We start from the raw sequence: 12,669 nt of genomic DNA, 5'->3' as shown, positions 1-12,669 counted from the left end.
CCATCTGTATGTCTTTGGAGAAATGTGTATTTAGGTCTTCTGCCCATTTTTTGATAAGGTTGTTTGTGTTTTTAATATTGAGCTGCATGAGCTGTTTATATATTTTGGAGATTAAACATTTGTCCGTTGATTCGTTTGCAAATATTTTCTCCCATTCTGAGGGTTGTTTTTTCGTCTTGTTTATAGTTTCCTTTGCTCTGCAAAAGCTTTTAAGTTTCATTAGGTCCTATTTGTTTATTTTTGTTTTTATTTCCATTACTGTAGGAGGTGGGTCAAAAAAGATCTTGCTCAGATTTATGTAAAAGAGTGTTCTTCCTATGTTTTACTCTAAGAGTTTATTAGTGTCTAGTTTTATATTTAGGTCTTTAATCCATTTGGAGTTTATTTTTGTGTATGGTGTTAGGGAGTGTTCTAATTTCATTCTTTTACATGTAGCTGTCTGGTTTTCCCAGCACCACTCATTGAAGGGACTGTCTTTTCTCCCATTGTATATCCTTGCTTCCTTTGTCATAGATTAGTTGACCATAGGTGCGTGGATTTATCTCTGGGCTTTCTATCCTGTTCCATTGATCTATACTTCTGTGTTTGTGCTAGTACCATATTTTCTTGATTACTGTAGCTTTGTAGTGTAGTCTGAAGTCAGGGAATCTGATTCCTTCAGCTCCGTTTTCTTCCCTCAAGATAGTTTTGGCTATTCGGAGTCTTTTGTGTCTCCATACAAATTTTAAGATTTTTTTTTTCTAGTTCTGTAAAAACTACCATTGGTAATTTGATAGGGATTGCACTGAACCTGTAGATTGCTTTGGGTAGTATAGTCATTTTCACAGTATTGATTCTTCCAATCCAAGAACATGGTATATCTCTTCATCTGTTTGTGTCATCTTTGATTTCTTTCATCAGTGTCTTATAGTTTTCTGCATACAGGTCTTTTGTCTCCTTAGGTAGGTTTATTCCTAGGTATTTTATTTTTTTTGTTGCAGTGGTGAATGGGATTGTTTCCTTAATTTCTCTTTCTGATCTTTTGTTGTTAGTGTATAATAATGCAAGAGTTTTCTGTGCTTTAATTTTGTATTCTGCTACTTTACCAAATTCATTGATTAGGTCTAGTAGTTTTCTGGTGGCATCTTTAGGATTCTTTATGTATAACATCATGTCATCTGCAAACAGTGACAGTTTTACTTCTTCTTTTCCAATTTGTATTCCTTTTATTTCTTTTTCTTCTCTGATTGCTGTGGCTAGGACTTCCAAAACTGTGTTGAGTAAGAGTGGCGAGAGTGGACATCCTCCTCTTTTTCCTGATCTTAGAGGAAATGCTTTCAGTTTTTCACCATTGGGAATGAAGTTTGCTATGGGTTTGCTGTGGGTTCCTCTTCGATTTCTTCAGTGATCTCTTGGTTGTTTAGTAACGTATTGTTTAGCCTCCATGTGTTTGTGTTTTTTTACGTTTTTTTCCCTGTAATTGATTTCTAATCTCATAGTGTTGTGGTCAGAAAAGTTGCTTGATATGATTTCCATTTTCTTAAAGTTACTGAGGCCTGATTTGTGACCCACGATGTGATCTACCTTGGAGAATGTTCTGTGCGCACTTGAGAAGAAAGTGTAATCTCCTGTTTTCAGTTGGAATGTTCTATAAATATCAAATCTGTCTGGTCTATTGTGTCATTTAAAGCTGTTTCCTTATTTTCTGTCTGGATGATCTGTCCATTGGTGTCAGTGAGGTGTTAAGGTCCCCCACTATTACTGTGCTACTGTTGATTTCTTCTTTTATAATTGTTAGCATTTGCCTTATGTATTGAGGTGCTCCTCTGTTGGGTGCATATATATTTATAATTGTTATATCTTCTTCTTGGATTGATCTCTTGATCATTATATAGTGTCCTTCCTTGTCTCTTGTAACATTCTTTATTTTAAAGTCTATTTTATCTGATGAGTATTGCCACTCCAGCTTTCTTTTGAATTCCATTTGCATAGAATATCTTTTTCCATCCCCTCATTTTCACTCTGTACGTGTCCCTAGTTCTCAAGTGGGTCTCTTGTAGACAGCATATATATGGGTCTTGTTTTTGTATCCATTCAGCAAGCCTGTGTCTTTTGGTTGGAGCATTTGATCCATTCACGTTTAAGGTGATTATTGATATGTATGTTCCTGTTACCATTTTCTTAATTGTTTGGGGTTTGTTTTTGTAAGTCCTTTTCTTCTCTTGTGTTTCCCACTTAGAGAAGTTCCTTTAGCATTTGTTGTAAAGCTGGTTTGTTGGTGCTGAATTCTCTTAGCTTTTGCTTGTTTGTAAAGCTTTTGATTTCACTGTCAAATCTGAATGAGATCCTTGCCAGGTAGAGTAATCTTGGTTGTAGGTTCTTCCCTTCCATCACTTTAAGTATATCATGCCACTTCCTTCTGGCTTGTAGAGTTTCTGCTGAGAAATCAGCTGTTGACCTTATGGGAGTTCCCTTGTATGTTATTTGTCATTCTTCCCTTGCTGCTTTCAATAATTCTTCTTTGTCTGTAATTTTTGCCAATTTGATTACTATGTGTCTTGGCGTGTTTCTCCTTGGGTTTATCCCGTATGGGACTCTCTGTGCTTCCTGGACTTGGGTGGCTATTTCCTTTCCCATGTTAGGGAAGTTTTTGACTGTAATCTCTTCAAGTATTTTCTCAGGTCCTTTCTCTCTTCTTCTTCTGGGACCCCTATAATGTGAATGTTGGTGCATTTAATATTGTCGCAGAGGTCTCTTAGGCTGTCTTCATTTCTTTTCATTCTTTTTTCTTTATTCTGTTCTGTGGCAGTGAATTCCACCATTCTGTCTTCCTGGTCACTTATCTGTTCTTTGGCCTCAGTTATTCTGCTGTTGATTCCTTCCAGGGTAATTCATTTCAGTTATTGTATTGTTCATGACTGTTTGTTTGTTCTTTAATTCTTCTAGGTGTTTGTTCTTTAATTCCTCTAGGTCTTTGTTACACATTTCTTGCATCTTCTCAACCTTTGCCTCCATTCTTTTTCCGAGGTCCTGGATCATCTTCACTATCATTATTCTGAATTCTTTTTCAGGAAGGTTGCCTATCTCCACTTCATTTATTTGTTTTTCTGGGTTTTATCTTGTTCCTTCTTCTGGTACATAGTCCTCTGCCTTTTCATTTTGTCTATCTTTCTGTGAATGTGTTTTCATTCCACAGTCTGCAGAATTGTAGTTCTTCTTGCTTCTGCTGTCTATCCTCTGGTGGATGAGGCTAAGAGGCTTGTATATATTAGATATTTTAAATTGCTAAGTGCAAGTTTAAAATGCAAGTAAATGATGTGGTTCATTTCTGTGGATGATGTGGAGTATGAGGAAAATAAATTACCTGGAAGTTACACATTCTATGCATAACTCAAACTAAAATATTATTAAAATGAATGTGAAAAAGGATGGTTGGCCATGCCACCAGCCCTAGTTTAAAGAAAGAATGGTGATGTATAAATACTTAAGTGTAGTTATCTAGTTGCCAAATTAGCCTGACAGGATCTGACAGCTATGAGTGAGCTGAAGATATTCTCCTGTAAAAAAAGAATGCCTGGAATTTGGACAAATAGAACTTGGTGTGCAGGAACCTAAAGACTGGACATTGCCATGGGTTCTACAGTGTTTTGAAGTGCAGCTGATTTCCAAAGGCTCACACAAGTAACAGAGGTGGGCAAAGGAACATCATAATTCTCCTGTGGAGTGACCATGAATTGGGCTTGGGGTAAGGATGCCATCATAAGAACCCTTCCCCATAAGGCATAGACAGTAGCTATAAATAATAATAATAATAATAATAATAATAATAATAATAATAGTATTTGTCAAGGACTCCCTGTGTGCCAGGCATTTCTCTAAATGCTTTACCTGAATTTCCTCATCTAATCCTTAAGCAGTCCTGTGTGGTTGGTACTTGTGATTATCTCTGTTTTAAAGATGAGAAGCCTAAAACACAGAAAACCTGAATAACTTGCCCTAGGTAAATATTAAGCATTAAGCAGAACTCAGGCATGTCTCCAAAGGCTATTTTCTTAGTTGCTGTACCCATCTCCCTGGGGAAAAAAGCTAAAGTTCTAGGAAAACGTATTTTTGTTAGTGAGGAAAGTATATTTATATGATCAAGAGATAATGTTAAATGAAAGTATACATGTTACATTATCACTTACATAAAAAGGAAAGACACACATGTTCAAACAATGCTATATATATTGAGTAGAAAAGAACTAATATATAAAGCAGAAACTAACACACCATTGTAAAGCAATTATACTCCAATAAAGATGTTTAAAAAATAAGAAAAAAAAAGAAGCTGCTCAAGCCAGTATAAACTGAATCATAAAAAGGAAGAAAAAAGAAAAGAACTAATAATTAATATCAGTAGATATCCCTGGAGTGTGCCTAGAATGAGGCTTTGGGTACTAGTCAAAGTGAGGTTTAAGGTTATTTGAAATGTTTGAACTTTTTCTCTAAAGTATTTACAATTTATTATGATGTAGGTCAAACTAACAAAATGGCACATAGTATAATGGAAAAAATTCCCACATACCGTTATCCAGGATAGGAAATAAGGCATGACAAATACAGTTGAGTCCCTCATGTTTGCATCTCCTTGCTTCCCTCAACAGAGGCGATTGCCCCCGAGAATTTAGAGTCTATTGTTCTGTTGCATTTCTTTATACTTTTTAGTATGTAAGCATGTATTCCAAAAAATATATTAATAGGTTAATAAAATATTCATGTTTCATGTTTTTAACTTTACATAAATAATATACTATAAGTATTATTCTACAGCTTACTTTTTAAAACTCAGCATTGTATGTGCAAAATGTATTGATATTGGGGCTTCCCTGGTGGTGCAGTGGTTGAGGGTCTGCCTGTCGATGCAGGGGACACGGGTTCGTGCCCCAGTCTGGGAGGATCCCACATGCCGCGGAGCGGCTGGGCCCGTGAGCCATGGCTGCTGAGCCTGCGCATCCGGACGGAGCCTGTGCTCTGCAACGGAAGAGGCCGGGAGAGGCCGCAGCGGTGAGAGGCCCACGTACTGCAAAAAAAAAAAAAAAAAAAAAAAAGTGTTGATATTGATGTTTATCTAGTTTAATTTTTTTCACTCCTGGGTAGTAGGCCATAATTTATTTTTTGGTTCTCTTGTTGATGAGCATTTAGGTAATTCCCAGTGTTTTGCAGTTACAGAAAATTATTTCATAAATTATCATGTCACTTTGGATATATGTGTGCATTTCTGTAGGTTCTATGCCTAAGAGTGGTTTTTAGGGTATATACATCTCAACGTTACTAGGCAGTGTCACAATCCTCTCCAGTGTGGTTGTACTCCTACCAGCAGTTCATAAGAAGCTCCATTGTTCCAGATCTCTGTCAACACATGGCCATGTCAGATATTAATGATTACTAATCCAATTTTGTTAACTGAAGAATGTGTTCATGTTTTACCCATGTAATTACAAAGAAAGGGAAGGGGGAGGAGAGAGAGAGGCAGAGAGATAGAGAAAAAGAGAGAAAGGGAAAGAGAGAAAGAAGGAGGAAATCAGGCATAAGGCATAGGAAAGAAAGGAATCCTGTTGCTAAACTAGAGTGTGGCTTTGGTGTTTGGTTAGGGCCAAACTGGAGCCCCAGGCAGGCTGAGTTGAGGTGTAGACCTCTAGGTAATTGACCAGGGCTGCTTGCCTCTCCTTTTATTAAAGGCTATAGTAGCCCCAGAACTGGAGGTTGAGAGGAGCCTGTAGTGACTCCAAGCTGGTGAGAAGAGACAGGTAGAAATAGGTAGACAGAGAGGAGATGCACTCAGAAGCTCTTCTCTTGACTGGACCATCAGCCAGTCAGCCCTTTTATCTACAGATGTTTTGGCTCATTTTCAGGGTGCTTGGTTGTTAACTCTCATGCGGACCTACTCATTAGTTATCCTGTAATGCTGGCTTCCTCTTGGGATATAGTAATCAGCTCCACTCTGAGGACATTTTAACAGCATAAACCAGAGAAAATTATTTTATGTCACTTGGCGATTTATGAAAAGTAAAATGAATTCCATGGTGGGTAAAAATTTGACTTAATGCAGAATATCAAAGATAAATAATTTACCTGAGAACGTAAGAACTGCCCTATGTTATAGGACTCATGGTCCCTCAAGCCCAACCTTCCATCACTGACTCTGGCAATGGGGAGGCGTTGGGGGGTGATGAGGTGGCCCTTTCTCTGCTATGTCAGCTTTGACAGGTTAGCAAGTCCATTTTTGGCATACACCCGTTCAGGGGCTTTCCTGCACACCACATATATAGACTTAACAGTATTTAGTTAAGAGTGAGTGAATGAAATTAATCTTTTTGAACCTGAGTTTCCTTGTCCAAAAGTATCAATTATAATAACAATCCTAACTGCTCTGAAAAATGTACATTAAATAAGAATAACAAGGAAAGCTTTTGCTAACTGAAGGCTGAATTCAGATGTTAATTTTAAAAATCTATTGTGTGTGTGTGAATGAGACAGGCTTTAATGCAATTTCTCACGTGTTTTATCCATTGTTGCTTAGTCTGACTGGCTGCTAATGGGCTTGGGTGAACAACAGATCATTTCCTCACCTAACCATTTGCTGTCCTATCTGTTGCTGAATAGACTGCTAGTCAGGTTCTGGTTTTTATAAAGAATCCTGATAGCACTAAAAAGCTTGCTATAGGGGTTTCTCCCAGTGGAAATCTTTTGCCTTGCTTTCTGTTTGATTTTTCAGATCATTATCTCTCCTTGGGGAGAGAGGTAATGTGATTGACTCTTGTGGAGAAGAGAAGCAACGATGGAATGATGATGGTCAGCCCATGTTTTCGTCTGCTTTAGCTGAGTAAGATTCACTCCAGTGCTTGGCCATTTAGTTGGTTTGAGAACTAGTTATTTCTCTCTAAAGATCTGGCTGCATTTAGTACAAGGTTCTACAATGCCTAATTCTTTTTATATCATTGTGATAAAGGACTCATGTAGAAACTTAGAACTATGGACTTCCTTATTGTTCCGTTAGTCTATCAGATAGAGGATAGACATTATGGTGTTTTTTGACTTACTGTCCTCTAACCTTTTCTCGCACCCGTCTGATGTTGGGGAGCTCACTGCATTGGAAAGCTTTGTAGGGCAGCTCTGGTGATTAGGGTAGGAATGAAAAGTACCAGACTGAAATGCCAGAATGTCTTATCTGGACCCGTGAGGTACACCACTGCTCACTGTGCATTATGCTACTCACTGTTCTCTCCTTCTGGGCACATTGTAGGTTTGAATATCCTACCTTCCTTATGGCTGTATGGGGCCATGTGTCTAGTTCTGTCCAGTTGTTGAGTGGAAATGACACGAACCACTTTCAGGCAGGAGCATTTCATTATCAGTTTGTGATACACACACGCACCCACCCACTGCCTGAGTTCTCTTTCCCTCTAGAATGGCAACTGGCAGCATTTAAGATGGTGGCTACTCCATCAGTCTGGGTCCCTGAGTGAACGTGATGAGCAGAGGCTCCTTGACCACCCACCATGGACACATACGTTGAGTGAAAAACAAACCTTTGTTCTTTGAAAGTACTGAAGATTGAGGGTTGCTTGTAACCAGAGAAAAATCTAGCCCATTCAGACTGACACAGTGATGATTGAAGGCCCATTCTCAGTAACCTTCTCAATATAGCATTTCAGCTATACAAGTGGATTAAACTTGTAATATGAGAAAAAAAAAGAATTTGTCATTTTGTCTTTGGATGAGTTGAATTCTACCGTCCAGTGTTTTCCCTCACTGGTCCCAGTCACACTTTTTAGAGCTACTTGACAGTATTTCAGAGACTAGAGTTAGGTACCCCAGCACCTTTGAGTCTTTTGGTCCTTAGGCTGAAATCCCCATTTCCTCAGCTGCTCTGCTTGTAATGCTGGGAATAATTCGAAGGGCTTTTTAAAATTCTGGTAAACTTTGTCTAGATATTTTTGTATCTATGAATAATTATTATCCAGGACAGTTCTCAGGGTAGCCTTAGACTTCTAGCAACTTTAGCATGCATATCTTTAAGATCCCATAACCTGCCTGGGGTGTGTCATGTTCTAAGGTAAGAAGGGTGAGGGCTAGTGAAAAAGTGTTAGGATCAGTGGATTGACTATCCTGAAAGACTGAAAGAATTGCTAGAGTCAGACTGCTGAAGGAATGAGTTCTAAAGATAGGAAATGATGGTTGGAGAGTGAGATATTTGAAATTGAGATTGTTGGGAGTTACAGCTATTGGTAATGACAAGTTCAAGGTTTGAACATTGGAGTGAGTAACTGAGGAAGTATGGAACACAGCTTACTGAAGAACAGGTTTAGAAACTTGTAGTTCTCAAAGGAGTTTCCAAAACATTATTTAAGAGGTAGCATTTATATTCATCTGTATTCCAGACTATGTATTTTAACTTTTAGATTATCTTCATAAATTTTGCCACTGATTATGAAATTTTCTCTAACATATTGGAACATTTATCCTAGTACATCATAGGTTCTGGAGTTAGATCTACATTCAAATCTTGAATTTACTGTTTACTGGTTGTATGACTTTGGGCACATCAATTCAAATCTTTGAGCTTCAGCTTCTTCATCTGAAAATTGGATAGAGTAGTAATACCCATCTCTGTAGACTTGTTGTGACAATAGAATGAGTTAATGCATGAAAAAGAGCATTCTTGCTGGCACGTGGTGGCACTCAGGTAATGATAATAACTATTCTTTACCCCATTATTATTAAAGCAGAGAGGCCAAAGAGGCCTGAAGGATTGGAAAGCTGCCACAGTCAACCATAAGGGAATATCCTAATTATATTACATTACATTATGTTACATTACATATTACAGCCTAGCATTTATTTTCAAGCTAACCAAAAAATTAATTTTTCTATCTAAGAAGTTTCTAGCATGGAAGCGTTCCTACCCCATAAATTATTGAGAATGAATAACACACACACACACACACCAGAATTCCACAAACTTGATTTGCAAATATTGTCAAATTAGATATTTATAAGATAATGAAATACAGCTTTTTACAGAAGATGTGTATTACAGCTGTTAAAAATCCTTCAGGACTATGAATGAGAAAAGCTTGAAGCTAGAACTTTCTAATTTTCTTGATAGACAAGTGGTATGCTGCCTCTGCCCCTGCTCTTTTATTTCCAACCTTTGACATTCACTGATCTTCTTTAACTGCATATTTCCAGGATTGATAAATCAGGAATACTTCAGTGCTTTCATTTAGACAAGACACCTGAAGTTCAAGAGAACAAAACAGCCAAGCTCTTGAAAGTCATTACACTTTGCTAGACCAGTGATTCTTGACCATATCAGGTCAGGCACTACTCTGCCCTTTTTTAAACAAATATTTTGTAATACCCCTTGACTATACTGAAATGAGATCCATGAGTAATATAACCTGTCTATTCACAATTAAATTATGCACATACTTCCTTAACTGCAATACAAAATAGCAATAAAGCAAAAGTTATTTATAATATAGTATTTGTTTCATTATAAATCCTCAGACTTGTCTACAGTAGGAAACATAATAAAGTAGTCAGATATGTGTGGCTTGTACATTAAATCACTGTGAATGCAACAACTACTAATGAAGTCCAGCACAGGTGTGTTGGGTTGTCAACTCTAATACGAGTACCACGAGTGGCATCACTGTTGGTGACATTTAGAGAATCCCTGTTCTGAACAAAATGAAAGTGTAATTCTCCTTCATTTAGTGTATATAAATTACCATGCAAAAAATTATTTATGTTTATATGTAAAAGGAGTTAAGTGCTAAATTGGGTAACTATAAACAAATTTTTCACTTATACAGATGGCTGATAGGACATTCTAAAATCATGGAGAATGTGGGATGTGATTTTTTAAATGAGAGATTGTCCTTCATATTGTAATGTCACCTGTCCTCTCACTAAATGCCTATAGTGTTCCCCAATCATAACCACAACCCACGGCCCCACAAGTATCTCAGAGAACCTCTGGGGGTGTTACCACTTCTACTGAGAATCATGTTCTAGGTATGTTGACTGGAGTACATATAATTAAAAGGTTTTAAAATTTCTAAGGCCAAAGTCCATCCAAATATAACTCACAGTTGTCCCTCTACACTCTAGACATGTCAAAATGTAAATCTGATCATGTCATCCTTAATGCCAACCTTCTTTAAACAATTTGTGACTCCCCACTGAACTCATAATGAAGACCTAAATACTTAGCGCAGCCTGTGGTCCCCTCCTGATCTGACCCTTGTTGGCCCCAAGTGCTGGTGGCTCTCCTGGCTCCCAGCACTACAGTTATGTTGGTCTTCTTTCAGCTGCTGGAATAAATCACATCGTTTTCACCACTGCACTTTCAGCCCTGGCCCCTGACATTTCATACTTTTTTTCAGTCAACTCTTGCACTTCCTTGAAATTGCAGCTCAATGATCACACCCTCAGAAGAGTGTTTGCTGATCTCAAAACAGGGTTAGCACCACCACGTATACCTCTTCTCATAGCCTCCACAGCAGGGGTAATTTTACGTATATGTATAGTTGGATTCATGTCTGTCTGCTCTGGTAGCCTTTGAGCTTACTGAGGGAAGGAACCATGCCTGCTGTCTCTTCTCAGTGACTGAAATACTTAGCCCCTCACATATTCCATTGAGTGCATACACAGATGACTGAGTAGACAAAGGGATGGTTGAATGAAAAAATGAGCAAACATATGCCTATAGCTAAGCTGACATTCCTGGGTCAAGCCTAGTTGGGTCAGTGAGTTTGTTTTCTAATCACAGCAGAGCTCACACCCAACTGCTTAGAGAAATTAATGCTCTCATGTATGACTTATTTGGCAAGAACAATATGTTAACCTTCTAGTGTGAAGTGAGAAGGGGTGTGGTTGAGAAGTGCAAGGGAAGATGAGATTCACAGCAGAGGGAGTAGTACTTCTGTATTCTTCAGCTGAATAAGTAATAAATAAATCTATTCTTGTCATTTCAAATTCCGATAATACCCTGAATGAAAAAGTTTCCCATTATCTTCTAGTCCTCTGCCCAAAACATTTATGATTAACAATTGGTTGTACATTCTAATGGCCATAACCTCTGAATTTAATTATATATATATATGGATAGATGCAGACATAGCTCTCCTTCTCTCCCTGTTTTAATTTTCCTTCAAATATAATTTTATTTGGATATAAAATATGTAAAGTCTTGTGGAAAAGATAGCATGTTCGATTTGTAAAGTAGATGACTAAAGTACCTGAAAGCAGTACTTTGGTCAAAATAAATAACGACATGTTATTTGTTATAGATGAATTGTGCCTCCCTCCCACTCATATGTTGAAGCCCTAACCCCCAGTGTAGTGGCATTTGGAGATGAGACCTTTGGGAACTAATGATAATTGGATTTAGAAGAGGCCCTCATGGTGGGATTAGTGCCCTTATAAGAAGAGATACCAGAGCGCTTGCTCTCCCTCCACTGTGTAAAGACACAGAGAGAAGGCAGCCTTTTGCAAGTTAGTAAGAGAGCTTTCACCAGGAACTGATCTGCCAGCATCTGGATCTTGCACTTTCCAGCCTCCAGAACTATGAGAGAATAAATTTTTGTTGTTAAATTTTTGTTGTTTAAGTCACCCAGCCTGTGGTATTTTGTTATGGCAGCCTGAGTGGACTAAAGCATTATTGTAGCAGGTGATATAACCATAATTTCCAGGATAATCTAATGGCATCATTTATTCCTTAATTTAAACAAATATTTGTTGAGTACCTACTATGTGCCAAGAAAACAAAGGCTCTGCTTTCATGATGCTAACAGTCTATTGGAGAGTAGGGGTGAAGGGGTTGGGAGATGCATTCAGTAGACACTAAAAAGCAAAGAAACATATGCTAGATAAATGCCATGAAGAAAAATAAAGCACTGGAAGGAATTTTACAAAATTCAGATGTAAGAAATGCCAGATTTCTTTTAATCTCTAAATTAGTAAACTTTTTAATGAACCTTCAAATGGGTTTCAAGGGGAAATTTAATCTCAGACATTTTGTGGACTTCTTCCAGTTTCTGGGACAAGCTGGACCTTTTTTTTTTTAGTCCACTCTGATTACCACACCAGGCTAGTTGTCCACTTTTACCTGGTCCAAGGAAGAAAGGAGGTTTTGCTGCTTCCATATCAAGCTTGACACTGGGGCCTTTGATTATAGCGGTTGGTCTCTATGGGTGCCGAGAGGGAGTGTGGTGTTCCCTTTTGCTGTTCTTGGAATCTGCAAACCCCTGCTTTCTCCTTGTTATAGCTCTACAGATCTCCCTCCCTCCTTAGTTAGCTACTTCTGCCTTTAGGTCAGGTGACTATGCTCTGGTGCCAGAAACTGCTGCCTTCAGCTCTGCAACTTGAAAAACCCATAACCAATGTTGCTGATAACTCAAAACACAAATTTTAGTTATCTTCTTACAAGAGAGAAGAAAGATAACCATTCATTCCTCCTAGTCTTTTTTTTGTGTGGTTTTAATAAAACGGTCACAAGTTAAATCTCTCAACAGTTATTTTCCTGGACCTTTATGTAAATACACATTTTTATAAAAAGTTGAACTTGTGATTTACTGTTTCATACCTGCTTTTAGCACTGAGCAATACTTATGAGAACTTTCCCCTGTTGTTAAATAT

Source organism: Lagenorhynchus albirostris, chromosome 3 (genome assembly GCF_949774975.1).
Source record: "Lagenorhynchus albirostris chromosome 3, mLagAlb1.1, whole genome shotgun sequence".
NCBI lineage: Eukaryota > Metazoa > Chordata > Mammalia > Artiodactyla > Delphinidae > Lagenorhynchus > Lagenorhynchus albirostris.
This window is presented reverse-complemented; position numbering follows the sequence as displayed.